Source organism: Amblyomma mixtum, chromosome 3, assembly GCF_055824585.1.
Source record: "Amblyomma mixtum isolate Tamu chromosome 3, ASM5582458v1, whole genome shotgun sequence".
Lineage (NCBI taxonomy): Eukaryota > Metazoa > Arthropoda > Arachnida > Ixodida > Ixodidae > Amblyomma > Amblyomma mixtum.
The window spans coordinates 134,656,146-134,679,262 of NC_143014.1; the positions used below are offsets into that span (position 1 = coordinate 134,656,146).

The following is a 23,117-nucleotide window of genomic DNA, read 5'->3' on the forward strand; positions in this document are numbered from 1 at the left end:
GTCTACTTAGTAACACATAACTTCTGTTATAATACGAAGGCATTATATGTCCTATTAGCGCAATTAGCAAAAGCCGGTATCAGTAGCCTTCCATGGCACGAAATTCTGATGATGGCAGAATACCGATGTACAAGGTCACAACACATGTAAGTGAACATGTGTAGTCACGAATGACAAAACGTAACGTATCAAAGTCATGACTCACAGTCATGGTCATTCCGCAACGTGGCGTGACTCAAATCTTTGTGATGGACCGGTTTCTTAAATTGGCCCTGGGTCCACACTGGGCACGAGGAGATTGATACACAGACTCCAAGAATGATTTTAGAATATGATTTAATTAATGGGTCTGGCTTGATGCCGCTTACGGGAAATGCAGTAGGGCTCGTCCACGTCGGGGCTCAGTCAGCTTGTTGTGGCACGGGCTCGACGAATGGCTGGATGTCTGCTGCGGCCGGGCTGGGGATTCTTCACGGCGGTGCGGCTCTCGTTCACGGCCAGGCGTTGGAGGGCTGTGGAGGTCCGAACGCGAGCGAAGGCTAGACCCCGGGCTCCCTGGTCCATGCGCGGCCCCGGTCTTCTGCCTTCCTCCGTCTCGTCCGCTCGCTCGAATCGTCCCTCTCTGCCCTTTCCTCCCGTCGGCTCCCCCTTTTTAAGCATTTTGCTTCTTTCTTTCTGCAGCCTCCACCTTCGCCGTAGCCGCTGGCTGCTTCACGCCGCCTCCGCGGCGCCGCCCGCTCGCCGCTTCCTTTTGTTCCCTCCGCGCAGATCTCCCTCCTCGTGACAGCGTCGAGCCCCCCTTCGTGGCGACGCGACGCCAGTCTGCCGCTTCCCGGGAAAGTCGCTGACCGGGTCCACTCCGCGCAGCTCTCCCCTGGAATCTTCGTGACAGGCTTAATCCCCACCGTAGGAGTCGTCGACGGCCATCCTATGCGGTATGTGGCCTTGCCCCTCCGTGGAGACACGCCGCCAGGATGGCGCGGTCTGCCGCCTCCCGGGAGTCACTGACCGTGTTTGTGCGGCCACTGGTGTACGCGCACGAATCGTCACATCTTTACAAGTAACTGAATCCAACGTTTATAGATGTCAGAACACCGGTGTACGAGGTCACAACACATGTAAGCGGACATTCGTAGTCGTGAATAACGAAACGTAACGTATGAAAGTCATGAGTCATAGTCATTTTACAACGTAACATCACCCAGCATTTTACAAGTAATGTAAAATAAGGCGTATAGTGTTGTACAAAGTATGCATATGCTTTGTAGTAATAGTCATGACTTGTGCAACGTAGCATATGAGTCAGCACTTAAATGTTTTCGCATGCTCGCTCGTAAGAAGTCTCAAGTGTATCTGCCGGTGGTTCTGACCGGAGAAAAATCGTCTAGCCTTTCTTTGTCCCTCCGAGATCATCTGGATCGCACACATTCCACAGGTGGCAGTTCCTGTCATCTCAGGGCAGAGACGCATCGCTGAACAGCTAGCTGCGCCACTGCGCCGGGAGTGGTATGAGGACTCCCTGGGATCTATGAATGTTAAGCACATAACGATCATTTCTGCATATACGGATACGCCGTGCTTTCGCACTGTACACGAGCGTTGTAAATATTCTCTCTCTCTCTCTCTCTTTTTTTTAACCGTGGCCAGTTGGAGATTTAATGAGAGCAACGAGCAAATGTGCCCAGTTGGGGAAACTAACACAACAGCAAACTTGCTGATGACGACCGCAAATTTGCGGCGGTAATAAATTGTCTGGTCACAGCAGATATCCTAGCAGCACAAATAATCTGCCCAATATTGCAAATGGATGGTTTCACTCTGGTCCTTCGCATACGACCGAAATTCGACAATACTTTTCCCATACCGGGCCGCTTACTTGTGCTGCTTGGGTATACTATATGATAGTGTAAATGACTTAATTTTCGCCGTCAGAGTATTGCGCGAAATCGACTGAAGTCGCAGTTTAGGAACATCTCGAGCGCACTAAAATTTCGTTTACAGAGGCTGCAAATTCCTTTTAAACTCCCTCTGCGACCTATGCGGCCAAGCTTTCGGGCTCTGCGAAGGGAAGAACGTGGCTCAACATCTGCTCTTGCGGCACTTGTCATGGAAGAAAACACGCTAATGGGTGCTTTTCCTGAAAGAGGCAATTTTGGGAGGTTATTTCGCCACTGACGCCTGTTCGATTCCGGAGCCAAAGCCGGGACCTAATCATTCTTTTCTTTATAAACTCGCCCCATTCACGAGACCAGCACCGATCTTGGCTTGCAAAAGCTGCTAAAACCTCTGATGACTTTTGTGCCTTTTGTTGGTTCTTAGAGCTTTCATGGGACAAGGGTTTCATGCGAAAGGGCTTTTCTTTCGCGCAGTTATTCGTCGACAGTTTGCCCAAATTATTCGCGGGACGGGCAATTTTTTCGTGAGCGGCATGCGTTTCGCGGATAACACGAAAATGAGATCCCTTCGAAAATTGAGTCGTTTACAGTGTGCAGCTCTTCCGGTATGCTATGCTGCACAAACTCAACAAAGAAACTTGACGAAGAAAAGCGCTTTTTCTTTTCCTCCTTACGCGCTAAGAATATCTTGGGGCGATCCCTGTCCGGTTATGCTGGCGCCAGATTTTGATGCCCCCCCATAAGAGAGGTGTCAAGCTCAACAGGGTACACGTGCTGGGACGCTGACTGAAAGCAAACGCAGCGCTTTAAGATAGCGATACCATTTGATTCAATGTGTTTCGTTCCAAAGCGACCGAAGGCACCTGAGAAAATTCTTGGAAAGCCCGTACGTTCCCAGGTGTTCACATTCGCCTCTACGCCAATGCTCTCGCCTCCGCGTGTTATGGATCGCTGTTGGGACATCATTTGAGGCTGAGGGCTACGTGCGCAGCTCGGCCACGCGGCTCCATCTGCGCTGCCGCGCCGGTTGGCGGATCCGTCGCGTTGCGGAAGTGGTCGCGTGCCTCCGCATGCGACCACTTCTACCTGCGCCATCCACCGACTACGAACCACGTGACCGCGTTGGCTGCACGCTGACGGCGGCGCACCATCCTGTACACAGATGCTGTCGCGTATTTATAGGAACGCGAACTCTGAAACTTTCTTACCTGCCTCGTCGCGATTGCAGTAGATGGCCTAGTAGAAAGGATTAGAACCGAACTGGTTGCGATATAATGGCGGAAAGCAGTTAATCCTGTTTTACAACAAGCCGATGGTGTTAGTTGTCAAGGCATCGTATTAAAATGGATATCTATTGCGAGTAGGACCGCCCTTCGTCAGAAAAAACCGCGAAGGGGCTAGCAGCGCCATATACTATATGGGTGGTGATATCTGTATCAAAGTGGAATGAGAGTGCCATCTCAGAAGAGCACAAACTCAAACCTCGATGGTAATCGCTCGGTGACGCATTTGATGCAGAATTAACGCAATACAAGAAGTAGAAAACTTTCGTATTACGTACTTTTACGCACTTTTTGTATTACGTTAACTGTACCGCACATTTGCCAATGCGTCACCGAGCGATTATCCCCAAGGTTTGAGTTCATGCTCTTCTAAGATTGCATCCTCATTCCACTGTGATACAGATATAACCGCCCATGTATATGACACTGCTGGTCCTTTCGCACTATCTTCTGACGAAGGCGAGTCCACCGAGCCCAAGCAAGACTTTTCTACACATACATGCGCACACCCACACGCACGCACGCGCGCACACACTGAACTTTACGGAACTCTGAACACTACTTCACATGACCATGTTTGAATCCTGCATGCAGGATTCAAAACTTCCTTTCTCATTGACGAAGCTAAGAAGACTTTCGCCATAAAAAGCCTCATTATCATCAATTCTTCTCAGTTACTTAACAACACAATGAAGATCACCGAACTTAAGCGAAGCAATACACCTGTAAAATGGATGGTTCTGACAATCGAAAGTTTAAAAAATAAATGTACAAGGATGCAGTAAGCAATGCAAACTTAACTGCTGTCTCACTGAAAGTAACACCGCAGGTTTACGTACACAGACAGCCAGTGTCTTTCACATTATACAATGCAGGCATGTTTCAAAACCTTTCACATGCAAGTCATAGGTCCGGCCTATAGGTGCAGGCCCTTTGGGGACGCTCTACTCTGCCATTCAAGATCCATATGCTACCTGCACATCTAATGAAAAATGTGCTGGGGAAGTGAAGTCTTCTTTCAAGGGAAAACAACTGTGCACCCTGTGAAAAACTGTGGTGCTTTACTTTAGATGGTGAAGAAATACAAAAATGCTTCATTAAAACAGATACCTTCCCACATATAACAACCCGAGGCAGGCAGAACTCATACAAAGCTCTCCACTATGGCACATGTCATGAGGAAGGTGCTCTTTTGGCATGGAAAACTTCAGTTAGATTGCCTTCTGGGCAAGTTCATTTTTCATGGGTGGTCTGCACCCACATAAACCAGCTGTGCCTAAAGCATGCACACCACTATTGACCTCTTTGTCCGCTCATTGTTGTCGGTGTTATAAAGCATATGTATGCTATGCAGTGGCTGCAAGAAAACCCAAGCTGTTATCCTGTCATGGGAACGTCCATAATTTGTACATTATCTGCAGGCAGCTAGCTCAAGAAATGCTTGTATTGAAGGTCACTCACAGCACTATATCACACGAGCATAGCAGTCGAACCTCGTTATAGCAAATCGGTTAAAAATCACAAAATAGGTTGACATAGCCGCAATTCGTAATACAAATTTTTTTTCAAAAACGCACGCAAGAGCAGCGCAGTTTAGTTAGTGAGGGAATGCAGTTTATTATTTTGTTTACAGAAACTGCTGTGTCATACTTGAGACATAGCAGGCGTGGATGCAGATTCCGCTACAGAATAACAACATAACTATAGAACAGACGATCCCTACTAGATAACAGGGCAGACTTTTTCCAAAGCTTTAGTGCCGTTTAAAAAGCGCTCGCGACAATTACGGTGGCCGCACAAAAACCGAGTGCCAGTTGGGTTGGCTTCCCCGCTTCGCACAACTCGCACGCAACTAGGGACGCAACGGCAGCAGGCTAAGCGTCCGCTAGGCGGCTTCTCCGCATTACAGCCATGTCCCGTGGAATATGGTACGCCAGTGGAAAAGCTATCGCCATTTTCTTATGGTTACTGCTAGGTTACAACTGTCCATGCTGCTCCTTCCGGTGCACTGTAGACGGGTGCCAGAGGCGTGAGCGCGTTCTGACCGCGTGGCTACTACTATAGCTACTACTAACCCTCTACGCGGAGAGTGACTTGTGTAGTGCGGCGAAGCGTGCCGCTTTTCAACCGAGCGGGCACCACTTGGCGCTAGGGGGTTCGACATATCCGTTTTATGGCCAACCTCGTCCAATATCATCATCATCAGCCTCACTATGCCCACTAAAAGTCATAGGCCTTTGCCCACATCTCTCCAATTAGCCCCGTCCTGTGCCAGCTGCGGCCACCTTCGTGGTGAAAGCTGGCACACGATATAAAGCAAACATTTCGTGTGTTTGTTAAGAACATTTAGCAGGAGATCGATTTAGCGAATAATTTATAATATCCGTGTTCGTTATATCGAGGTTCGACCTCTACGAAGCCTTCTAAATGCTAACTGCGATTTAAGAAGGACCATGCTAAAATATGTTCAGAGTGCATATTGCTTAACCACATGGGATCCTGCAAGCTACCATCTGAACTTTACCACACCAGACATTCGTGTTTTCGCTTAAAGCTGCTCAGTGCGGCTGCTGGAAAAGAGAGATGGCTACACAGCGTCTGCAACATCAAGGGCTGTGGCTTGTCCTGCTTTACCTGTTCTAACACCACTGTCTACGCACATTCACCACTGTAGTGCTACGCACCTTGAGCAAAGAACCAATATCCCGGGAGCAGACGAGGGCAGTGACGTCATACTTGCTAAGTGAGACCTCACCTGCACAAATGGGCTGGCATTCATCGCGAACCTCGTAACGCTGGCAATAGGGCCGGTGGTCACGACCACTTGCACCACATCTCAGCAGGGTGGGCATCTCATCCAGACACAGGGGGCTCAAGTACTGCAAGTCTGCCAGCTTCATCTATTCGCCCAGGAGAGAAAAGCAAGACCAATCAACGATTAAATTTTCGTGCAGCAGTTCTTAAAGGGTCAGTCTACTGAATTTTATCGACCATATTTTCTTTGCGGCAACCGATAGCTCTTTACTCAAATTACCGTTTAGCCAGCTGTGATGCCAAGGAGTGCGGTAGAACATTTTAAAATAGAATTTATTAATGTGGGAACACATCTGTATGGGATGGTAGTCTCATCTGGCAACCATCTGGATTTCCGCCGCGCGGCGACAAACATGGCGGCGCCAGTCGAAGCCGGACCTCTCGCTTCGGACTGAATTCTCGTTGTTGCTGCCTTTTTCAGTGCGTTCACTGGCCATAAATGGGGCGCCTGTCTTTCGCTTCGTCTCATCTCGCCTATAAGAAAACATACAAGAGGTAAATTTGCTTTATTTTAATAAGTAGAGTGACGATTCTGCCGCTCCTAGGCTTAAGTGGAGAGTCGGTTTGTTTACAGCAATGGTTTCCGTCCTGACGACCAGATGGCGCCACTATAGCTAAGTTTATTTTTGCGTCTCTGCTAGCATACGCTGAACTAAAAGTGGGAATGTGCCTGCGTTTTGCGTACGTGTAACTATAAATATTCATGTGATTTACAGAAAAAGCGAGCGGTACGCCTTCTACATTTTACTAGAACAAAACGTGCGTTTCTCTGACATTAGGGCATACAAATGGTACGTAGTATATTCACTTATGCTTCTACAAAAAAAAGACTACCACTTTCTTGAACAAAATGAACGTTTGGTGTCGCCACCATGCTTTTTTGCGCGACTTTTAACAGCGAAATAAAATATAAATTCCTGCCTAAACCGGGCGCAGACCCCTCGTTATTGATGTTATAGGGTGCCAACTACCAGAATATGCCATTATTTACGCACTCATCTCAGTGAGTAGACTGACCCTTTAAATCCTCCTACAGACGTTCAAAGGCACTTAACACGTGACCATCAGCCTTATTCTGAATGGTTTGGTTTGGTTTATGGGGTTTAACGTCCCAATGCAACTCAGGCTATGAGAGACGCCGTAGTGGAGGGCTCCGGAAATTTCGACCACCTGGGGTTCTTTAACGTGCACTGACATCGCACAGTACACGGGCCTCTAGAATTTCTCCACCAAAGAAATTCCAGCCGCCGCGGCCGGGATCGAACCCGCGTCTTTCGGGTCAGCAGCCGAGCACCAAAACCACTGAGCCACCGCGGCGGCCTTATTCTGAATGATTTTGTTGGCAGCATACTTTTCTTTTTTTTTTCTTTACGATATAAGCTCACTGTTTTTGTCTCATACACAAGGAACATATGTGAAATACAGCATGTGCACCATACGCATGTGCACCAACAGGCGCACGCACGCACGCACACACACACACACACACACACACACACACACACACACACACACACACACACACACACCACACGCGCGCGCGCACGCACGCGCACAAACAGATATATGTGTGTGCGTTGAGAGGAGAGAGGGAAAATTCTAAACCGAAGCATCCTTGAAAAATCTAGCGCCCCCACCTTCATTCACCAGAAAAATCCCGTCACATGTGTGAAGCACGGTGTACTGTAAAGCTTCTGCTTTGAGTAAAAAGCATTCATTAGAGTATAATCATCTGAGTAATCATCAAGGAGAAATCTAGCTTCTTTCGCAGAGTTGTCGCGTCAGATGTCTGATCGTGTGGCGGACAAAACGCGACATTTTGTTACTTAGCACCCGCTAATTTTTGAAGGAGCAATAATTTTAACTTCATAATTGACTGCTATGCCCCGCCACATCTCGGCTGCAACTGAATTCAAGGTTTACCAACTTGATCGCTTCTCAGAAAAGAAAAAAAAAATGTTAATTAAGCCTCGGTGAACGAAAAAATGGTCGAAAAAAGGCGAAATTCAGCATGGCACACTTTTCGAAACTGTGCAGCTCAGTCACCCCGGCCTCCAAATTAAAGAAAGTGTTTAGTTATCACAATTGGTCATTAGCCTTATCTTGTGAAAAGGTTCAGAATTTGCGTTCCTCGGATAATTAAGGGAGAATTATTTCAGGAGCATGCTGCATATGGGGCAAAACACGACTTTGTGATGTTCTGATCGGATTAAGGTGTTTATAAAATTGTTTGCTTGCTCTAAAGCTATACCCGAGTTTTTTCGCTCCCTAGGGTAGTCTACACGTACAAAACTAAAACAATGAGTGCCGAGTAGCCCTCAGGAAATATGAAGAAAGCTAGGGAGAGACGCAAGCAGCGCCGGTGCGATAAAGCGTTTCGGGGTTCCCAGAGGCGGCCACCACAGAACACTGAAGAAAAGGAGAAGATATGAAAAGCAGAAATTGTGTACAAATTCTTCCGAACCTCAGCGCCGCACGCTGTCCGGCGGACGTAAACAGCTATTTGTACAACACATTCTGACAAAGGGGCAAGCTCTGTTCCGTCTCACCTGCAATCACATTAAAAACCTCGTGTTCACGCGCTTCGAATCCAACCAAATTGTATGTCCAATCAACACGGCTGAGCGAAACAGCAACAGCTGTGACAGGGAAACAGATAAAAGGTGCGATGAAAGCAGGAAATTTAAAAACATTGCATAGCCAGGCTACATGCAGAGTCTGGCGGTATAGAACTGCGTAAAGTGTGGTGGGTCATGTGACAAAACAGCATCGTGCTCGGTCTTACTAGTGTCTCTCATTCAGATAGGCTAGCAGAGGTTGTCTAAATGTGCATGGAGCCTCCTTAGGGGCATTCGTTGCAAGGATAAGTATTACGGTGATTTTGGAAGGGCGTCTCTTTTTTGCCTCGTGCACTGTCCCATTCTGCACCTAAGTGTACGGGTTGGGCAAAATGTGATGTTTTGAAGTCTCAAATTTCATTAAATTTTACTGTGCTCCCATTGAGCTGGACGTTTCAGATTTGTTGAGCGTGGTGCCTGAACGGTAGGGAATAATTCGCAGTACTTTTTTTTTATATCTGTAATTAAAAATAATGACGAAGATTTAAAAATTTGCGCCGCGTTTTGCCTCAATCTCCCCTATATGGTGGTTGTGCCCCGCGACCAGATTGGGTAATGCATCCAAAACAGTATTTGTGATGCCTAACGGTTCCAAAACATTAGGACCCCCCTTTTGTGCTCTTGTTCGGACAAACAAAACATTTGTTTTATTCTGTTTTGGTGGGTTTGCACGCATGTGCTATGGCGCATACATTGGCGAAATTTGATGGCGTTGTCGACACGAGAAAGATACGTTATAATATATCGAGGACCAGTAGGGGCGGAGTGAAGTGAAAGACTGTGACCTCCTCTAACAGAAAATTTTAAAGGGGCTGCGAAACACTGCCTGGGGGAATACCGGCTATACTTCAGGTGGGTTCTTTATGTCACACAGATGCTGACTTAAAAAGAATTACAGTAATCGATGCACAGGAACGGGAGTTATTCAGTGAAGAAATTTCAAAATACAAGCAAACAAAACGCTGCCCTCAACTCGATTTTGGCGGGGCTTCCCACTCCTATTTCGCTCTCCCAATGACGGCACCTGGCGCAACCAATCAAAACAGCCAGCCAGGAGACGTCGCGGAAGTTTGTACTCCATGGTTGCCTGCTCTCTGTGAGACTGGCAGCGTTGTTTCCATGCCAGAGCGCCCCTGGTGGTGTATTTTTATTTTACTTGCTTTGCAGGGCTTTTATCTAAGACAAACAAATTGTTTTTGTTGATCTAATATAAAACGCAGACAGGTGACAAAATGTGTCTCTATTTATTCACACAATTTGCAGTATATTTACTGTTTGTCCGGTCATCAAGCTCGCGCCAGGTGATGTCATATCCGCTGCCAAAAACCCGCCACTGTGTGGCGACACCATCAGATCCATGAAGTTGTTTTTGGGAGGACATTAAAATATTAAAAAACGGAATGTATACTGTGTGGCGACACCATCAGATCCATGAAGTTGTTTTTGGGAGGACATTAAAATATTAAAAAACGGAATGTACGCGGTATTATCGACGCTAATAGCACCATTATAACTCACTGTATGCAATCAACAGGCAAAACAGTTAACTAAGATTGCGTTTCTGGGCCCTTTTAAGTACACGTCGCTCACGCATAGGTAAGCGAAGTTGGCTGAGAGGCAGCGACTACTATATTTGCGATCTTTCGGCGCAATTATTTCGAATCCAAAAGGAAAAAATAACTACTGCCAGCAGTTAGCACTATACCTGATATACATGCGGTACACCGGTCACATTAATGTTTATGCAGGTGGCTTAGTCTTCAGAATTCTACATCTGCATTTGTAACTCCAGAGCCCAATGAAAGACTTGCATTTCAATTGACACACACAACAGCATCGATGGCCACTGAGATTTACAAGCTATGTGTTCGGTATTGCAATTCAGATTATCAGTATAAGAGACGCGTTTGTGGATGATCTTCAGTTGGTCTCAGGGCCACATTGAAATCCCTCGACAGAAATACCGTGGAACACTAGGTTAGCGTATTGCACGAAAACAAACAAACACAGCGGCAGACGCAGCGGATAGGTACGCCCATGTTGATATTTGCACTTCTGGCTGCCCATATGGAACGTCCCGCCTTTAAAGTCCATGCGTGTTGGTATGAACGAAAAGATGTGGATCGAGCCAAATTGAAGTTCTGATCTATATTGCATCAGTCCACTGTAACAGTTTATAATTCCGCTATCGCTAAACAGAAGACTGGAAAGTCATTCATCTCTTGGGACTGGAAACAGCCTACACGAAACACTTTCCACGTACATTAATTGCGCAGACAGCCCACTACGTGTGTGTGGCCGTGACTATGAGGGTTTATTTTTCATATGCTGTTCGCATTTTTGGCGTGTGCATTGTGTTCTCTATGTTATGTATTGTGCGTTGTATCTGTGTTTTGCTGAGCATAATGTCGCCATTTGAAGTGTGACTTCTTCCCTTACCCGAACAGGCGTAACCGGCGCCGATCTAAGCTATCAACCTCTCTTTACTTGGACGTACACATAAATAAAAACAAAAGTGTAGGAAATGCGATGAGAAAGGAAGGGGGATAATATTTTGCCGATCGCGACCAATCTCGTGTTCGTACGAAAAATCACTTCGCTAACAGCTGGCGTCATGCCTGTCCCTTTTTTCGATGTTGCGGCCGGGCAGTGTTCCTACGCTGGCCAACAAAAAAAAAAAAACGAATTTCTGCAAAGAGCGCTGCTCGAATCTGGTGCCTGGGTTCCCGATCCAGTGTGATTTGGAATCCTCCTTCGTACAACAAGCGCGCTTAATTGTAGGTATATGCTTCAACACGCATTATTTTACTTTAGTTACGAAAGTGAAGCGAAGACAAAGCTCTGTTAGTTCAAGTGCCTTGATTTCTTCAATTGTCTCTTCATTCTGTATTTGTTAGTTAGTATTCCGCGCGACTAGCATTGAACACGTTTTAACAGAACAATTAACCTTGCTTCTTCAAAAGAACAGCGTCTTGGCTACAGGCACATGCTGTAAATGTGCACCTGCATAAGACGAAAGCAACTCTGCAGTCACGGCGTCGATCCCGCCCTCATTTTTTGCGCAGTAACGCAGTACTAACCACTCGTTCAATTCGCATAACGCATGACGGCTAGGGAGAGTCTGCGTGCCGTTTGGTTCGAATCAAAAACCACCCTCTCTTAGGTAATCGTTTCGGGCTACAGACCAGTGTAGTCTGCAGCTGAGTCTTCTGCAGCTCCACGGCTGCCTACAAGGAAGATAAGGGTCCGCGTCAGCGCTCGGCCGGCAGGCCTTGGTCGTTCCCCAGAACAAATGAGCTGCGCGTTTCTTCATTTATTCATGCGCTCGCACGCAATCGTGCATGTCCCGTCCTCCGCGGATGAGCGCTCATCGAGCATGCGCTGTGCAATGCCTGCGATACAGCAGTTCTCTTCGATCCCAGGAAAGGCGCGTCGAGGGTGCTTTAATTGACGGCGGCGGCAGACTCGTAAGGGCAAAGTGGTCGAGTGTTTTCTTTGCTCTCCTCCCCTCTTCACCTTGAGGGCAGGACATCACTGTTTTGTTTTTTCCAATGCCAGCTCTGGCCTTTCGCTTTTTTCTCTCTTACTGCTTGTTGAATTTTATTAGTATTTAAGAAAGAAACAAAAGGGGGAGGGGGGACGGACCCGCTGGTCGTTTGTTGCAACCTCTCGAATCTGTCATTGCGCATATTTGTCTAGTCCGATGAGATTGAAGGTTATATTGGTCTGCAGCTATGCTGAGCTGGCTGCTGCCTCAAGTTGCGGGTTGATTCGAGCCTTCCCAGGAGGCCAGACTTCGATGGACAAGTAAATGAAGGAGTGAAGGTGTTTGCGAAACGAATGGACGCTTCTTGCGCTGTTTCTTTTATTTTTTTTATTGTTGCACGCTGCAACGAACCCGGACTGTGGTGCACTTAGCTCATAGCAGCATATATCTACATGCGACGTCTCTCGCTGCACGTGGTACGGCTTCGCTACGGAATAACCGACAACACAGGGCGACTCATGCTCAACAAAAGCTTTTTTTTTTTTTTGTTACCCGCGCTGCAAGCGCGCGCCTGCAGGAATCTTCAGTTATTAAGAGGAGTATAAGACGTCAGTGAACAAGAAACTTAGCCAAAGCATTCAAAATTTAAATCTGCTCTGGACAGACGGGTTCCCCGGCAGCGGCTACGCGTAACCTCAGTTTCCTCTTGAGTACTGGAACTTAAGAAGTTAGTGAAGCGAGGCGCTCAAGGAATGAAGAAGCAATAAAAAAAAGAAACTCAAGTGGCATGAGAAGGGGTGGGGAACGCCGTGTAAAGAGCTTGTTAACAGTCAATTTAATGTGATGCTGCAAAGTAGGGTGATTTCATTCACAACAGTGCTGTTAAATGTGTGCCGAGTTTTGCCAGTTCTTTCTTTACAATTGTATCATGGACCGGGTCAACAAGAACCAGAAGACAACGCTGCTGGGCTTGCGCTTTTGGAGGCCTTACTTTCACCGCAACCCAAACAGTTGCGTCGAGCCTGAATTAGAAGGAATTCCTCCTTCGCCCCCAAGGTCCCGCCGCACAGCGCGTAAGAAGAGAACGACTGCCGTCCAGTGTCACGGCGTCTGTACGGGCGCGCATCGCATGGGCGTTCAGGAACGGAAACCTTCCCGCGCGCCGGCGCGTCGCTTGAGACAAGCCGGGGCGCGGTGCTGGCACGACAGGTTGTTGAAAGAGCTCGTATAACTATATATATATACGCACGCACACACGCACGGACGCGCGCGCACTGACAAACCGCAGTATTAGACGCAATTACAGCCTTCTCACGGATGTGGAAGCGTTGCCAATCGTCCTTGGCGTAGACGCGCTGTTCAGAAGAAGAGCGGTAGGAAGTCCCCACCCGAAGCCGCAGCCGCGGGAGGCCGAAGTTTTCCGCGCCCTTCCAAGGTTGCCTTTAATATCGACCCTGCCTTTTCTTTTCTCCAACTCCACGCCGCCAAAATATTTTTTTTCTCTATCTCTCTTTCGCCATTGTACGAGCGTACGTATGCGCGGGGTACGCATTTACCACTTCGGTTAGTGAAAGCGAACGGAGTGTCTTCTATAGCTATAGCTGCTGCTGTTAACGCTTTTATCGGCACGCCTGTGTGCATGAACTAATCACACGTTTGATTTCATTTCTGTCCCACCGCGATGGCTCAGTGGTTACGGCGCTCGGTTGCTGACCCGAAAGACGCGGGTTCGATCCCGGCCGCGGCGGCTGAATTTCGATGAAGGCGACATTCTAGAGGACCGTGTGCTGTGCGATGTCAGTGCACGTTAAAGAACCCCAGGTGGTCAAAATTTCCGGAGCCCTTCACTACGGCGACCCGCATAGCCTGAGTTGCTTCGGGTCGTTAGACCCCAATAAACCAAACCATTTAATTTTTACTGCATGAGTGCCATTAGGCAAAATGTCGCGGTGTGTCGATGCGTGGCCGCGCCGAATGAAGTCTCCGCGTTGTCTGCAGCCAGCAGAGCGCAAGCCCCCCCCCCCCCCCCCCCCCCCCCCCCCCCCCCCCCCTCCTGAGAGGCAAGAGCGAAAACCTGCGTCGGCGGAGGCGGAACGGGGCCCCCTTCTAGAACACTGTAGTATAGACTCCCAGAGTGTCGCGTTTTCCCTGCGCCGCTCGTGTCTTCGTTGGCCAAACGTGATCACATGGTTGAAAAAGCATCCATGCATTGCGGAGAAGCCAACTCCCCCGCATCGTTTAACCATAGAGCTAATATACCAACTCTAGAAAGCGGCGGCAGCATTCCCATGTAAACCCTCTCCCTTTTTTTTCTAACTGTGGATGGCAGCCATCTTGTTACTTCGCTCATGGTTCCCTGCATGATACAGACGACCGAGACCAAGTTTGACGGTTTAACGTCAATTACAGCGTACTAACCTGGCAACTTCGCTCAGCATGGCCGCGCGCATTGTAGTGCGCGCTAAAGAGCTGTGCGAGCATGGAGGAAGAAAAAGGAGAAGTTTTCTTTCCTCCATGTGTGCGAGGGACGGTGCTGCGGCTTGCTTACGTACTGTGTTGATTTCTTTTTAGTTCGAGTGCGAAATGTTCGCGACTGTGAGCGTACAAAGACAGTTACAGGTGGTGGTGAATCCTGTGCCGCTCATTATGTGTGATTTGTGTTTGTGTGAGCCGAGACCAGCGAGGATTAGGGGTGAGGTTCAGCAAGGTTTGTTTTGATGTACGGGGCGTTATAAAACATGCATGCCTCATGCATTTTGGCGTTACCTGGAGTCCCTTTAGTAAAGTGTGAACGATCGTCACCTCCTGTTTTCTCCCGCGGATGCGAGGCAGAAGGGAGACGACACACGCGTATAGTGCAGCGCCTGCCTTCTGTACTGTTTTCATTTTCTACCACTGCCTGTCAAGATGCGAATTCTGTTTGAATACAACGTGAAATCTGTAACGGACTCCGCTCTGAATGGTTTCATCTGTGTGCTCTGAAGCATCAGCGAAGCGTACATACATGAAAGAACTTTATGCAAAAGACATGTGAGATAAGTCGCGTTCAGGGAGCACCAGCAGAGCATTGTGCACGGCAAATAGAAATGTTGGAATACAGTTTTCTCGCGTACAGCTTTCGAAATATTAAAAATTCATGCCATGTTCTGTATAAAAATATTGACAACCAGTGTATCTTTACAATTACAAGCATGTGAGATTACTTGCTATATTTGTTTATGTTTGTGAATGCGTTTTTTTATTTTTTTCTATAGATTCACTGATATTACTGTTGTACACATGAGACAAATAAATTTAGCATGTAAATGATGCCTCAGTCATGCACAATGTAACATTCAATACCTTGCACCTCTGTTCTCATGCTCGAAGAATGCACATGAAAAAAAAAATACAAACAGTGCCAAGACCTGTGCTCTTAACTGTTCAACACCTAATAGAGCTGCCTTGATGCGATATTGTTGGTGCTTAAAAACAAAGCGTCTTCAACTTAGTATCTTAATACAATGATTTCGCATGAACAATGTTGGAATAAATGTTCCATGTCACTCTTCATCATGCCTGTTATTTATAGCACAACTGTGCGTCTTGTGCAGATCCCTTCAGAAATAGTGTCCCTCGTAGCCTATGCCACTCTTGGGTGCTAAACCCCACAAAACCAAAAAATCAGACCTTCAGAATCCACATGAGTGCCTGTGTAAAAGCTTAAATGTGCAACTGCTTTGTATTTAGATTGTTTAACACTAATAAATGAGTGAGTACTTGCCGAACACTTCAGTGACCTTTGCAGTGTTTTTGCATCACAAGTATAAGGTGTGTTTTAGAAACTGCAACAAAGAATCTTATTTCCTCTACTACAGTCAAGAGACACATTTACCTTGCGTTTGGCGTATCACTGCCATTTATCTGACATAAGACACAACACGAGATATTTGCAACCTAAAGGAATGCAGGCCTGAATTTGACACTGGGATTCTACTTCATAAACAAGCACATTGGCCAGGTTCATTCCTTCAATCCACTGGTGAAGCTACCCCACTACTGTTACTGTATCAACAGTTATTGAATGCCAGGTTTTATTGTGTGATGGAGCAGCATTTAAGAGAGTATACAGTACGGCTAGCTGGAACAGCTGGTACTCTGTATTTTGTAATAAATTTGTGGCATGTACAATAACCCCAGGGATTGAAATTAATCAAAAATCCTCTTCTGCAGCGTGCTTCATATCCCAAGTGCAAATTTGGCTTGTCAGAGGAGACAGTGCACCTTTTACCTTTTTTATGTTACCTGCAAGCACATGCGTGGAGATTTCCCTGATGATGCTGCTATTGAGCGGGGGGTTTGTGGTGTAGACTTGTCCTGATGCAAAATCAGTTTTGACCTGAGGTTCTAGCTATTTATCTGAAGCATCTCGCCTACTTTCGCTTGCGTGGGGACTTTGTTGTGGGTGTGTGCAAGTGCTTGCAAGGGGATTTGCATATACGTGAAAGACATGAGAGCGCAAAACGGCTACACGGACGAGTAAGGGAACAGGACGAGCGCTGCACTTTCAACTGGATTTATTCAAGGAAGAACGTTTATATAGCCTTTGCCCTTTTCCATGCTCTTGATCGCATGGATTGGTTTTCCGCTGTCATGTCTTTCATGAATATGCACCAACAAGCCCAGCTTCAAGTACTTCTTAGCCAGATTTGCATATATGTGAGGTGACCAGTTGGCTGAGATACTTTGTCACACTAATGGCCTGAAGTAAAACATTTACATTACCGGAGACACCAGCATTCGGATTCATTGTGTTTTACCTGCAAGTGTGGGAGCTTCCTCAAGGGTGACTGAACTCGTGAGGGGATTGAGGACATTGTCTGTGAACTGTCTGCTTCTGAGCTTGCGTGCTCCTACATAGATATACCCTGAGATCAAAAGTTTGTTGCCTGAAGCATTGGTCTTTCTGCTCATCTAACCTTACCTGCGTGCGTTTTTCCTGTGACATAAGTGGCGAACACTGCAATCCTGAAATAGCACCGTGAGGTGTGCTCGCAACCTGAAGTAAAAGTATTGCACGAACTGAGGCACTCACTGTATTATAACTTATCACCCTACGCAGACAGACTTGGTGAGACACCACGACCTCTGTCAGAGTTCTGTGTAATAATGTAGACATGCCTAACACACAGTCTCTTCTGCGTAAACACTCCCATCTAGTGCACCACTTTGAACTGCTTATACATGATGCATTTTATTTATCATGAACCTGATTCTTTTTATGCTGCATTCCTGCCTTTACTTTCGTACTGACATACCAGTTAGTAAATTTTTAATATTAACTTAAATATTTAGTGTTTTGTTAAAAGGTTAAGTTTACCTCTTTTTACTTACGATTTGGCTGTAAAGGCTGTAGCTAGGCTAAGCATAATTTTCAAAACTCGCTCGTAACAAGCATTAAAATTTCACGCTGAATGCAGCTTCTACTAGACTTAAACAGAGAGCAGCCACAATTTGCACCTACCTGCTTACTATGTACCCTTTGGAATATCGTTGGCACTGCATCTGGTTTCAAAATGTGCCTGGTGTGGCTGCTGTAAAAGCATGACAGCTCAAAATGTCTTGATCAAATCCTCTGCCCTATATGTAACTAGGCAGTGGTGTCGTAATAGTGCTTAGCCACTTTTGCAGAAAGTTTTTATTGTTCTGAGGAATTCATATACTGTTTCACTGCCAGGCCTGTAATATATACCACTAAACGTAAGGCTCCACGAATTAATGCTCGTCATGCGTGGTGAATGCATACAAAAAAATCTTGACGAAAAAAACGCGCGACAGTGCCGTTATGAATTTTCCAGAGAAGACCATGGCTCACAAATGAAGCGAAATGCCCGATCGCTTTTGACACCTTGTTTTGCATATGATGCACGATGGCGCATTCTTCTGAAACTCAGTGCAAGAGCTAGGCAAAGCGGTAGATCGCGTCGTGCGGAGTCACAGCGTGGTGCGTGCCGACGGCAATTCGCCGGCAATTCGCCCCGAACGCTGCCTACGGGTCTAACGTCCAGTTTCTTGTACGCGATCGACCGACGTGCGCACGATAAATACGTTCGACCAATGTGCGCACTGGATACGACTGGCGTCTGCAGTGATTTCCCGGCACCGAATAAGACATCGAAAAACAAAACCAGCAGAGAAGCCAACGCTCGTGCGAAATACCGCGGACAGAGCGGCGGGAGTGAGTGTGATTCCGAAGTACACACGGCGCGGAGAGGTGTGTAATGCAGTGCGTATTGGGCGTATTAAACTGCCGTATCTTAATTCTGTCCTGCAGTCTACGCTGTAAGTAGCAGTGAACTAGCAACCCTCGGTAACCTACAGCTGCTACAGCACACGAAACGAAAACGAAACTTTCTTAAGTTCTGTGGCACACGTCTGCATATTTCCATGTTTAGAGCAATAACAGAATTAAGTGTAATGCTTAAGCACCTTAGTCGACGTTTACAGTTCTAGAGGTATATTTTTAATGTGTTCTGTGTCGCTATGTTGAAAATGATCGCTTAATTTTTAATACCACGAACCACAAATAAGTACAGGCAACTATGGGAGTAACAAGATGGCGCTGCTCAAGTGTATCACAACCTCCTCGCCGCGCTTTACCCCCCTGCGTTTAACACCAGGCAGTTGCTGACAGTACACTGGTACACCTACTCTTATCTTGCTTTGCGGCATAGCATTTTATCCGAGTGCATATGTTCAATGAAAATGGCGTTTTCTTATCAAAAATACGAATTTTTTAAGTGTTCGTTAAGTCTGTTAAAAACAAAACGCCTGTGATTTGCGGCGTTTACAACAGAGGGAGTCATCCATCCACTTGGCGAGTATTTTGTTCGTGACTGTTTGAGATAGTCCTTGGTGGAGCTCACGCATTACTAGCAAGCTGTGTGCGTCATTCCTTGGCTCGAGTAAACAAGTTCGGACAACCGCTGCACCAAATCGGCAACCTGCAGGCAAGAGTTGCGGCTTTCTTTCATAACCTGGATGCTTGTGAGACCCATATGGCGGACCAACGGGCAACTCTGAGAACCTATAGAGTAACTCTAGAGAGGCGGACGCAGCGACGCCTCCAAGTGAGCGGCGAGTTGCGTCTCCCCAGACTGCAGTGCGACATCGCGCTTTGAGTGACGCGACCGGTTGCCTAGGTGTCGGACGAGGGTGTCATGACGTGTCGTGAGTGCTTGGCGCGCGCTCATAAAACAACGAAAATAAAACCATCCGCTGAAAAATATGCGAAGTGACGACTAGATTTCGATGTAATCACATTCCGAGAATATATTTTCAGCGTTTTGGTGAAATTTAGTCATTTAAATTTACTTAAAATTATTTAAATTAAAGATTTAAATTTACAGTAAATTTACAGTCATTATATTTACTCAGAATGTCGAATGCCGTTCTTAGAAGAAACTATCAATTTGCGCGAAAATACGCACTCCCATCTAACTCGCCATCTAACTGGCTCGCATCCCATCTAACTGGCTTCTCTCGCCATCATGAAGTTTGGTATTTATTTATTTATTTGAAATACCTTACAGGCCCATTGGGCATTGTGTAAGGGGGGCGAAAAAAAAATATAATACAGTGCATTAAAACCAGAGGAAACAAAAGGGAACATATGACCATGATAAAAAAGAAATAAATCTATACAGTGCATTAATAACCTAAGGAAACAAAAGAGAAACATACAGTCATGATAAACAATATATCAACAAATTAGTGGAGAAGAAGAAACAACGCGGAAATAACAACAGTAAAAGATAAAAAGAATACGCGACACAAAATAAATCACTACAATAAAGTATAATGTGCTCACCGAACGCGGGAACAAAATAGCGCGATTAAGGCAAACACGGAAACAAGGCAGGCAAACATAAGTAAGAAAACATCCGAATGGCACGAGTGTAGCAGCAAAGGAAAGAACAAAAAAAAATAATAGACTTGAACGTAGGTGTGCTAAATGACGGTTTCAGTGAAATATGTGATGAGTTGAGAATGGAAAGATTCTAGATTAGACGCGGAAGCGATGTTGTCTGGCAGATCATTCCATAATCTGATGGCTCGTGATAGTGCAGATGAATTGAAAGCCAATGTGTCACCATATATTCTTGCAAAACTAAACTGATTATATAATCTTTTCGACGTGCGGGATGAGACATCGAGTTGAAATGAAGTAGTTCTATTGAAGTGCGCATATTTGTGAAATAGTGTTAGGAGAGCGATGTCACGGCGCGTGCTTAATGATTGTAGAGAAAGATCTGTTTTAATCTGAGTGACACTTGAACGGTAGTTATAGTTTCGGGAAATGAATCGTGCTGCCCTGTTTTGGATAGATTCTAACGCGATGATCATGTTCTTATGATAGGGAGACCAAATGGGAGAAGCAAATTCAAGTTGTGGACGAACAAAAGTGAGGTATGCTAGTTTTCGAATATTAGATGGTGAATTTCGGAGATTACGGCGTAGGTATCCTAATGACTTTGAGGCGACGGCACATATGGATGAGATATGGTATGACCATGAAAGATCTGAAGAAAGGTTAACGCCAAGGTATTTGTAATGTGATACGTGAGAGAGTAGATCATTTTGAATACGGTATGTATAGCTAGAGTTGTTATTTTTACGGGTGAAAGAGATGACTTTGCACTTTGATACATTAAGAGTCATTAACCATGAGTTGCACCAGTCGTTAATAGTAAGAAGGTCTGATTGGAGCGCGAGGTGGTCATTAGTAGATCTAATAGGGCGGTATATAATGCAATCATCCGCGAAAATTCGCATACTGGAAGTTATGTTATTAGGTAAATCATTGATATAAATAAGGAATAATAAGGGACCAAGCACACTGCCCTGCGGTACACCGGAGTTAACTGGGGAAAGGTTAGAGGACAGATTATTAACAAATACAAACTGTTGGCGATGCGAGAGGAAGTTACGAAGCCATGTTAAAGTTAGCGAGTCTAGACGGAGTGATGATAACTTCGAAATCATGCGGCAGTGAGCTACGCGGTCAAACGCTTTGGCAAAATCAAGGAATATACAGTCAGTTTGAAGGTTATCGTTCATATTAAAATGCAAATCAGTAGTTAGTTCGAATAACTGTGTTTCGCAGGAGTGACCCTTTCTAAACCCGTGTTGATTAGTGTAAAAAAAGTTATTCTGCTCAAGATGACTGAAGACATGCGATGAAATTATATGTTCCAGCATTTTGCAGCAGATGCACGTGAGAGATATTGGACGGTAATTTTCAGCTGAGTTTTTGTTTCCAGATTTAAAAATTGGCACTATTTTAGCTATCTTCCAGTCTGAGGGTAGTATTCCTGTAGTTAATGATTGCTGAAAAATATGAAATAAAATTTTGCTTGCCACTGGAACTGTATTTTTTAAAATTTTTGAATTAATGCCGTCAACACCAGCCGAAGTAGATACCTTCAGAGAATTTATGAGACACGTGATGCCTTCTTCACTTATCTGAATAGGTGTCATGTAGCGGTAATTAAGATCGGGAACTTCCGGAAGGGTAGAATGATCTTCAGAAGAGAACACAGATGAAAAGAAGGTGTTAAATATTGAGGGGCACTCGTTGTCTGGGATGGGGGTGTTGTTACTTTGTAGAGAGATGGAATTATCATCACGCTCAGGGCATACTTGTTTCCAAAACTTTTTGGGGTTAGTTTTCAAAAGGGCTGGAAGATCATGAGAAAAATATTTGTCTTTTGCAGCAGATAAGGCGGAGCAATAGAGTTTTAGTGCGTCACTGTACTTATTCCACGCAGAAATGGTACAGGAACGCTTTGCATTCCGGTTATAGCCGCTTTTTCTTGTTCCTTAGTTGTTTAAGCCTTCTAGTAAACCAGGGATTAGATTTATCTTTAGTTATTTTGATCACAGGAACAAACCGGTTGATCAAATATGAAATCTTATCTCTAAAAAGTATCCAGTTTTCCTCAACGCATCGGTTGTTAATTGAAGGTAGAAATGTGTGATAAAAGAAGGTTTCTAGTTCTGTGTTCATAGCTGTGAAATTAGCCTTATTATAATCATGAATCTTTTTTGTCACATAGCCCATAAACTGAACCGGGATGTCAATACTTAGCTGAAGTAAATGATGATCGCTGAATCCCTTTAAATGAGTTACTGATCCTATCGTTTCCGGTGCTGTAGTCAGTATCAGATCTAGTATGTTAGTGTCGCGTGTAGGTTGGTTTACAACCTGGAACAGGTTGAAATCAAGCGTCAGATTACAAAATTCTGTGGAAATATGACAGGATGATGATAGTTGAGCCCAGTTGATTAAAGGAAAATTAAAATCTCCGATGAGATAGATGCTATGAGAAGGACATAACTCTGTTGCTTTAGTAATACTGATACGCAATTCATTAATGAAAGAATGACTAGAATCTGGCGGGCGGTAACAAGCGCCTATCAGAATCCTAGTGGAAGATAGCAGGCAGGCGGCCCAGACAATTTCCAGATGTGAATCGCTGTTAATTACGTATGATGTTAATGTTTTCTTTATGCCTAAAAGGACGCCACCGCCTCTTTTTTCAATGCGATCATGCCTGTATATGTTGTATGAATGTGCACCACGAATGATTTCGTTGTTTGTAATGTTAGGATTCAACCAAGTTTCTGTAAGAATGATGATGTGCGATTCACTATCGTCTAGGAAAGAAGAAAGCAGATCGCGTTTTGGCACTAGGCTTCGGATGTTGGCATATGACAAAGATAGTGATTGACTGTTACGTGCACTCGACTCGTGAGTATCATTCGGGCATTTACTATTGTTTAGCTATCTGTTGGATGGCACAACGCTGTCTGTAGTGGTGTTATATATGTACGTCTTGGGTCCCATGTGCAGCTTGTCAAAAGATAGTTTGAAAGGCTTGTTCAACGCCTTGGCAAATTCATAAAGCTTCTTCCTTGCCTGTCTAGTTGTGAGCGAGAAATCTTCGCCGATGGAAAACGAAGTTCCCTTCAGTTTACG

At 45.6% G+C, this 23,117-nt stretch overlaps 1 pseudogene; it reads right to left on the minus strand.

Annotated features, from left to right (window-relative positions):
* LOC149352005 (uncharacterized) overlaps window positions 1-23,117 on the minus strand; it is a 40,791-nt pseudogene that overhangs the window by 8,040 nt on the left and 9,634 nt on the right.